At 38.1% G+C, this 9,539-nt stretch overlaps 1 pseudogene; it reads right to left on the reverse strand.

Moving 5' to 3' along the window:
- Positions 1–237: 237 nt before the first annotated feature.
- Positions 238–7,374, reverse strand: LOC120208089 (annotated as a pseudogene).
- Between the last annotated feature and the right edge of the window lie 2,165 nt (positions 7,375–9,539).

The raw sequence follows: 9,539 nt of genomic DNA on the forward strand, positions 1-9,539 counted from the left end.
ATAACCCTATAACTTTTAAACCCTCAATTTAAGATTTTAAGTGAAAAGTAGGTATAAAATGATACAATTAAACAACCTCGAAGGCTAAGTTGATGCGAAAATACAATAAAGACTCTACAATAGGAACAAAAGTGACCCTTCATCCCAAAAACAAAAGAGAAAATATGTCATAAATGCAGAAACTCGAACGTGAACCCTTGAAAAATGGAAAAGGAAAATGACATTAATATATCTTCGAAATATATACATACGTTAATATTAACGAACAAAATTACAGGGAGAGGGGGGAATGAAACAAGCATGCATCCTAAGCATTTACCATGTACGGCTAAAACTAATTCCAGGACTGTACAGATCACAATGTTCTACATTCTATGCCTACGAAAACCGTGCTGAAGAAATGGCGGAAATACGAATAAACTCGGAGGAAGCTGGAAAAAAAAAAAAGCAGAAAGCTTCACTTGTCACAGGGATGAAACGTATCGTCTTTCTTCAGCCACATGGTTGATCAGGTTCGTCTAACATGATCTTCGAAGAGCCGATGCCTGCCATCAAATACGTATATGTTAGGGAAGCATATCGTTATAATATCTTAGCTAATACAGAAATAATTGAAGAACCAATCATCCCATGATGTATAACCGACACACTGGTCTTGACAAAATTTTGGGTCTGCATAAGAATTTTTACTTGGATGTGCATGGTTGACGTATGTTTTATTTTCTAAAAGTTTTTCAAGTATCCGAAAGGTTTTCAGAGGGCTTAAATCCTTGTGTCCGGATATGCGATGAACACAAGTACTTTAAGAAAAAGTAAATAGCATATGATAATTGAGTCTTGCTCCCATTGTAACAAAAGCAAAAATAAAGATCCGAGAGAATGATGCTTTCATGATGATATAGTACGACCTTTAGTAATCCAGTTTCTGAGTAACTATTCCATTTAGTAGCAGCTCTGAACTGTAAACCACTGCCTCTAAAAGCATAACGTAACGGCAAAACACTCGAATAAAAACATTCGAACTGAAATCCAGCTAATTTACAGAACCCTTATTACCTTTTTCGAGGAAAGGAACACAAAATTCACAATCTTCTTCACATGATAGAACCAGCAAATCATCTGGGAATCTGTCATTCTTCATAGCAGATCTGCCAATTCTCTCAACTGCCTGGAATTGTTGATCAAAATACATAAAAAAGGAAATAAACTTCCGTGATCAAACATCCGAAGATATGTATTTTCGAGAGAATTTTCAAGGGAACCGCCCATACCTGACCATGAACTGCAGTCACCAAACACGAGATCGTTGCTTTACCTGGTTTTGTATTTGGGGTGATTAAAACTCTTCGACCCTGCGTAACTCCACTATTGTGAAAATCAAGATGGAACAAGTGGCCAAAGAACCTAGAATTTTTTACCTGTAATAGGGGTCGTTTGCGTGCACGTGCTAAAGAAACTGGAATGCAACAGCTGAGCTCTTTCTCTTTTTTGATATCCCTCAATACATAAGCTTCTTCATCGATGTGAATATCAACTTGCCCGATGCTTTCAAGCCATAGATGTGTAACAACTGGTTTGCCAGAAGCAATTGCCAACATATTACTGGTGCGCACAAATTCATCAGTTATAAAGTGTGTTGCATCTGAAATAGATGATGCCTCGGAGATACTTAGGCGGGCCAAGACCTGGTAAAAGAGCTTTTATACCTTTAGAGAGATACTGAAATCACAAAGCAACTAATACCTTTTTCTGCTGTTTAAGTATATCCTCGTCTAGGTGGTTGCCAAACAAAACTCGAACATTGGCCAAATCCCTTCTCTTCCTCATTTCTTTCAAAGGGGAAATAGGTTCAGGCTCGATTGGTCTTAAACTTTGAGTTCTTATAAATGAAGATTTTAATAGGTTCTTGCATGACTGATTAAAATATTCTTTCACCCATACAAACAGGTGATGCAGCATTGATGGGTGTTGGACGGTTAGCTGGCGTAGAGCATAGAGAACCAGGTGACCTCGATTTCTCTTTTGGTGATTTATTAGAAGCAACGTTTACAGCTAAAATTTAAGCATTGGACAAAGAATGCATCAGGATTTCCACCAGTACTTGATTGCCTTTGCAGTCTATGGCCCAATTTTGCTCTTTGATATCATCCCCATTCTTCTCAGTAAGATTGCAATTAATCTCATCATCATCTGAACCCGTTTTTCGGAACTTCGATGAGCTAATTTTCCTTCTGAATTATGGTCTGCAATATACAGAAGCGTATAAGTATTCACAGATGATGTGTAGTCCTAGTGGATGATGGAATGCACGTACTTCTATTGCTTCCTCTCAACCTTTTCGGCACAGAAATTGGAGGTCCATTGACATCTGACTGAACAGGTTTTCGGGAGTGTTTTTCAATTTATCAGACTCACCAATATCAACAGGCGTTTCTTGGAGGATCTTTTTTTCTGGGATGGCTAGGTAAATGATAGCCAGTGCTCCTCGTAATCAGCTGCAAATGGACATCAATACTTAATTCAACATTTCCATTTCCGTGTCCTCCAGATTGATCAAAATGCCATATAGAAAGTCTCCTTTAGCATTTGACACTTCGGATAGTGCAACATCTGTACTCCCAGAAGATATACTTTCTTGAAGGAAACCAGCCTCTTTGATCCTTTTCTTCCTTTCTGCAATCACTTACTGGATTCCCAGCCATTTGCATGTTTGTGACTGAGGACTGCCTTGTTTGATGAGAAAAGGGTGTAATAGTGTGAACCTCTTCAGGATGTCGTTTCCTTCTTGATCCACCAAGAAGTTTAGCTTTCTTCATTTTCGGCAGAGAAGCAACTCCATGTCACAGTCCTTCCCAACACTCTTGGAATGTTCACCGTCAAAACTGAAGACTCTTCACTTGACTTAGTTCTCTTGGATCGTCTTGTAAATGGAGCTGCATCAAAACAAGAAAAACCCTTTCTTGATGTAGAAGAAATTTTCTTCCCAGAGTCCCCCTAAATGAACCTTTAGTGGATCCCTCGGATATGCTTTGGAAACATTGATCAGCTTCCAGGTCAGTAGCCGCCTCTGCACAGAATAAGGCTTCCATAGCTCCAGCTGCCATCTGATTGTCGAAACTACATCATTTAGTTCTTCAGCAGCACCTGTCTTTGCCCCAGTGGCTTCCAATTCCCTCTCGAGGAATCCAAATTAAATTGTTCATAAAACTCATTGGAAAGATTTTTCTAAAATTCTTGACCTTCTTGTACCGTCTTGTCATTATCTTTCGATTGCACAAAAGTATTTTGAATCAGAATGAACTGTCCTATCAGCAGACTTCGGTTGATCATCATTACAAGATTCCTCTAGTTTCCTTCCTTTATTCCGGGGTGGGTAGAAGATTTCCACGAATGGCTTCTATTACCATAGAACTTTCCTTCATTTTACGATAAATATTGCCCCCTCCATCATCCTCCAGAAAATCATCCCATTCAAAATCCTCTCATCACGTCAGTGCTTCTTTCAATAGTTTTCTTGGCCAAACTTTGTGGCCCTTTTGGCATGAGATAAGTTTCGAAATCTGCCGTGTACTCTTTACCAAATCAACTTCATCATCAAATCCCTTCAAATTCATTTACAAATTTTCCACGAAATTAAGTGCATTAGCTTGTGATAAATCCCCAGTTCCTGAGAGTCGATATAACTTAAACCTGCTGAGGACCATCGCAATCGGGAACGTCGAGCAAGTTCTCTTGCTCCCACGAAATTAAGTGTTTTCATTGTTCCAGAAATTCCTTGACAATCCTCGGCAAAAGTTCTCTTGCAGTTGCACAACTAACCCTGGAATTGATTCCATACCTATCAGAATTCCCCTGATCTTGTCCCTGACTAGTGTTCTCCATGACTTTCGATTTAAATCATTACTATCGACCATGCTCTGGTCCGAAAATGATACCAGTCCAGATAGAACAAAACTCGCGCTGTTCGCTTTCCGTAATGCCACATTGCGAGCTGCAAGACCAGAGGCCCGCATGGACACTGCACGAACTGAAGTAAACCTTCGGACAGATCATATGCGTGCACGTGCTAAAGAAACTGGAATGCAACAGCTGAGCTCTTTCTCTTTTTTGATATCCCTCAATACATAAGCTTCTTCATCGATGTGAATATCAACTTGCCCGATGCTTTCAAGCCATAGATTGTAACAACTGGTTTGCCAGAAGCAATTGCTTCCAACATATTACTGGTGCGCACAAATTCATCAGTTATAAAGTGTGTTGCATCTGAAATAGATGATGCCTCGGAGATACTTAGGCGGGCCAAGACCTGGTAAAAGAGCTTTTATACCTTTAGAGATACTGAATCACAAGCAACTAATACCTTTTTCTGCTGTTTATTGGCCAAATCCCTTCTCTTCCTCATTTCTTTCAAAGGGGAAATAGGTTCAGGCTCGATTGGTCTTAAACTTTTGAGTTCTTTTATAAATGAAGATTTTAATAGGTTCTTGCATGACTGATTAAAATATTCTTCACCCATACAAACAGGTGATGCAGCATTGATGGGTGTTGGACGGTTAGCTGGCGTAGAGCATAGAGAACCAGGTGACCTCGATTTCTCTTTTGGTGATTTATTAGAAGCAACGTTTACAGCTAAAATTTAAGCATTGGACAAAGAAATTGCATCAGGATTTCCACCAGAGTACTTGATTGCCTTTGCAGTCTATGGCCCAATTTTGCTCTTTGATATCATCCCCCCATTCTTCTCAGTAAGATTGCAATTAATCTCATCATCATCTGAACCCTGTTTTTCGGAACTTCGATGAGCTAATTTTCCTTCTGAATTATGGTCTGCAATATACAGAAGCGTATAAGTATTCACAGATGATTGTGTAGTCCTCCTAGTGGATGATGGAATGCACGTACTTCTATTGCTTCCTCTCAACCTTTTCGGCACAGAAATTGGAGGTCCATTGACATCTGACTGAACAGGTTTTCGGGAGTGTTTTTCAATTTTATCAGACTCACCAATATCAACAGGCGTTTTCTTGGAGGATCTTTTTTTCTGGGATGGCTAGGTAAATGATAGCCAGTGCTCCTCGTAATCAGCTGCAAATGGACATCAATACTTAATTCAACATTTCCATTTCCGTGTCCTCCAGATTGATCAAAATGCCATATAGAAAGTCTCCCTTTAGCATTTGACACTTCGGATAGTGCAACATCTGTACTCCCAGAAGATCTACTTTCTTGAAGGAAACCAGCCTCTTTGATCCATTTTCTTCCTTTTCTGCAATCACTTACTGGATTCCCAGCCATTTGCATGTTTGTGACTGAGGACTGCCTTGTTTGATGAGAAAAGGGTGTAATAGTGTGAACCTCTTCAGGATGTCGTTTCCTTCTTGATCCACCAAGAAGTTTAGCTTTCTTCATTTTCGGCAGAAGCAACTCCATGTCACAGTCCTTCCCAACACTCTTGGAATGTTTCACCGTCAAAACTGAAGACTCTTCACTTGACTTAGTTCTCTTGGATCGTCTTGTAAATGGAGCTGCATCAAAACAAGAAACACCCTTTCTTGATGTAGAAGAAATTTCTTCCCAGAGTCCCCCTAAATGAACCTTTAGTGGATCCCTCGGATATGCTTTGGAAACATTGATCAGCTTCCAGGTCAGTAGCCGCCTCTGCACAGAATAAGGCTTCCATAGCTCCAGCTGCCATCTGATTGTCGAAACCTACATCATTTAGTTCTTCAGCAGCACCTGTCTTTGCCCCAGTGGCTTCCAATTCCCCTCTCGAGGAATCCAAATTAAATTGTTCATAAAACTCATTGGAAAGATTTTTCTAAAATTCATTTGACCTCTGTACCGTCTTGTCATTATCTTTCGATTGCACAAAAGTAATTTTGAATCAGAATGAACTGTCCTATCAGCAGACTTCGGTTGATCATCATTACAAGATTCCTCTAGTTTCCTTCCTTTAGGATTCCGGGTGGGTAGAAGATTTCCACGAATGGCTTCTATTACCATAGAACTCTTCCTTCATTTTACGATAAATATTGCCCCCTCCATCATCCTCCAGAAAATCATCCCATTCAAAATTCCTCTCTCACTGTCAGTGCTTCTTTCAATAGTTTCTTGGCCAAACTTTGTGGCCCTTTTGGGCATGAGAATAATTTCGAAATCTGCCGTGTACTCTTTACCAAATCAACTTCATCATCAAATCCCTTCAAATTATCATTTACAAATTTTTCCACGAAATTAAGTGCATTAGCTTGTGATAACTCCCCAGCTTCCTGAGAGTCGATATAACTTAAACCTGCTGGACCATCGCAATCGGGAACGTCGAGCAAGTCTTCTCTTGCTCCCACGAAATTAAGTGTTTTCATTGTTCCCAGAAATTCCTTGACAATCCTCGGCAAAAAGTTCTCTTGCAGTTGCACAACTAACCCTGGAATTGATTCCATACCTATCAGAATTCCCCTGATCTTGTCCTGACTAGTGTTCTCCATGACTTTCGGATTTAAATCATTACTATCGACCATGCTCTGGTCCGAAACTGACTACCAGTCCAGATAGAACAAAACTCGCGCTGTTCGCTTTCCGTAATGCCACATTGCGAGCTGCAAGACCAGAGGCCCGCATGGACACTGCACGAACTGAAGTAAACCTTCGGACAGATCATATGGGAAACAAGCCATGTTAACAGAAAGTGAAGGATGAACACAAAGGATAAGCAAAAGTGCTTCAAAGTTTATAAAACCCGCTTATCAAAATCAACATATCCCCTGAGACAGCAACAAGCAGTTGATTTAAATATAGCCACAACATATCAACAAAGTCAAGCATTCCTGACCATGAACAAGCCATAGGAAAATACCAGGTTCCTGTTCCAAGTTCCGACACCGCTTCGACATCCGGTGTTGATGTAGGAACACAGATTCCTGAAGAAACACAAGGCAGAATATCATAACTTCAGTTGAGACTTCGGGATCAACTTCCTGATATACAAAACATACAGGTATTCGTTGCCAATACCACTAACATTAGCCAAATAAACTCTGAAAGGAACATACCCGAACTCCTCTGTTCGTGGGTAGGTTGATCTCTGATTACTATCTCGCCATTCACGACCTCATCACCATCATCCAAAACCTCAGTTCCATCTGTTCCTTCACCTTCACTATCAAGAGAAACGCTGCCATCGAATTCATCCAACAACTGGGTCTCCATATTCTCACGGCAATCTAAATCATCCAACACTTATGTTTCGTCGCCAAAGTTCAACATTTGAGTTTCCTCACCAAGGTTCAGACATTGGGTCTCGAACTCATCCTCAATTGTAACATTGTTATAATCTACAGGAACTGAATTTTGTAGAAACTTTAATTCGTCGTCGTCGTCATCCTTGTCGTAACCGGTTTTCGTCCGGGCACGAAATTTTAAATTTGGCGGGAAAATTTATGTGAATAAATGGTTTTGAAAATAATTTGGGAGTCGCCATCGGCCTTTTGGGCTAGGTAGGTCGAATACCTAAAAATTATTTTTTAAAAGAGTTTTAAGAAAACACTAATAAAAAATAAACTGATCTGCGTTTATAACCAAAAATTCGTTTTTTTTAATAATAAAGAGGGGTTCGTGGTCGGTTACGTTTAGGGAAGGATTAGCACCCCTACAACGCCCAAAATTGGTACTTTTTAATTATGAATTGTCTTTATTATTAAAAATATTAAAAATTCAAAATATATTTAATTTATAATCCTATTATTTCAAAATTATAAAAAAAATATTTATTTAAAAATATCAGAAAAGGACTTCTAGGTGCCTTAAGACAGCTCTTTTCTTTGATATTGATTAATTTACATAAAATTAAATAATAATAATTTTTTTTATATAAATTTTAATTTTAAAATACCAGAATAGGACATCCAGTTGTATTAAGACTGTCCTTTTCTTCGATTTAAAAAATAAATATTAAATAATTATTTGAAATAAATATTTATTTATTATATATTTATGACTATATAATAAAAATATTTAAATATATAAATAAGTAAAATAAAAATACAATTGGAGCTATATATTTAAAAGCAATAAAATAAATGAAAACATTTAAAATAAATGACTAAATTATAGTAAAAATAAAATTAAAAACCTAATTCATAATTAATCAAAATTATAGGGATTAAACATGCTATTTATTTATTCTATAATTTTAGTGACTAAAATAAACTTATCTAAAATTCGGATATTAGAATAAAATAAATTAAAAATATAAACTAGGGATTAAAATATTATTTATTAAAATTAAGGGATTAATTCTGTTATTTATCCTAAATATATTATTTTAACAAAAAGGACTAAAATAAATAAAATTAAAATTTCGAGATCAAATTAAAAGATTATAAATTCGATTTAGTGACTAAAATGTAAAGTTTACAAGTTCGGAGGACCGCAGAAAGGATTTAACTATTATTTATTACACGAATAGCCCTCCCCAAAACGGCGTCGTTTGGGAAGGGCTATTAATGCCCAAACCCGGCTGGCCCGAATGGCCAGCTTCATTTTTCTATTTTTGCTCTCTCTCTCTTCTCTGAGAGAGGGAATTTTTCTCTCGCTTCTCTCTAGAAAAGAGAGAAGCTCTCCGGCCGGCAGCCGCTTGCCGGCGTGGATCCCGCCGCCGGCCACCGTCTTTGGTGGCCGGAATAATTTTTTTTTACATTGAAACGTAGATCAGACCGTCCTAATGACGGTTCCGATGATCTTTTCCTTTAAACGGCTCCCTATCGGAGCAAATCTAAAAAAATATACCTTCGGTTTTTCGAAGGTTTTGGTGAGATCCGGTGGTCGGCTTCCTCGGTAAGTTTCTTTCTTCCTTTTCTTTCTTTTCTGTTTCTTTGCTGCGTTTGTTGTTGAGATCGTTGGTAGTATTTGATTTCTCTGTGTTTCTCTTCTTTCTGTGTATTTTCTGTCTTTCTTTGTCTCTGTCTCTGTCTCTGGTTTTTTTTTATTGCAGATGGGGTGATGGCTTTATAGCCATCACCGGAGTGGTCATCGGACCGGTCCGAAGAATGGGTTTCGGTGAGTCACCGGACTACCAGTGGTGACTCACCCCCTAGCCATGGCGTGGACGGCTGGTGTTGGAGCTTCTGGAGCCTTCGGTTGGGACGTGGCAGCGGTGGAGGCAGAGGCGGCTGGATTAGAGGCGGCTAGGGATTAGGGTTAGGAAACCCTAACTGAAACCCTAAATGTTTTAGGTTTCAGTTTGGTTTGAGCTGGATATTTGGATTGTAATTTTATAATATTTAATGTATTTAATAATAATAATAATAATAATAATATTTATAATAATTATAATAATTATAATTAAATAATAATAATAATAATAATATGGGTAAAAAAATTAGTATCTTCAGCTGCCCCTATTTGCTCATTCTTGTATTAACAAGAATAGGGCAAAGATGAAAAGATAATAAATTTTTTTATCCATTTGGCTTTACTTGATTATGCATGGAGATGTTGAATAACTTCTTCTCTTTCTTTCAAATGAGTTCTTCTCATTATGA

Source organism: Hibiscus syriacus, unplaced genomic scaffold (assembly GCF_006381635.1).
Source record: "Hibiscus syriacus cultivar Baekdansim isolate YM2019G1 unplaced genomic scaffold, ASM638163v2 tig00000538_pilon, whole genome shotgun sequence".
NCBI lineage: Eukaryota > Viridiplantae > Streptophyta > Magnoliopsida > Malvales > Malvaceae > Hibiscus > Hibiscus syriacus.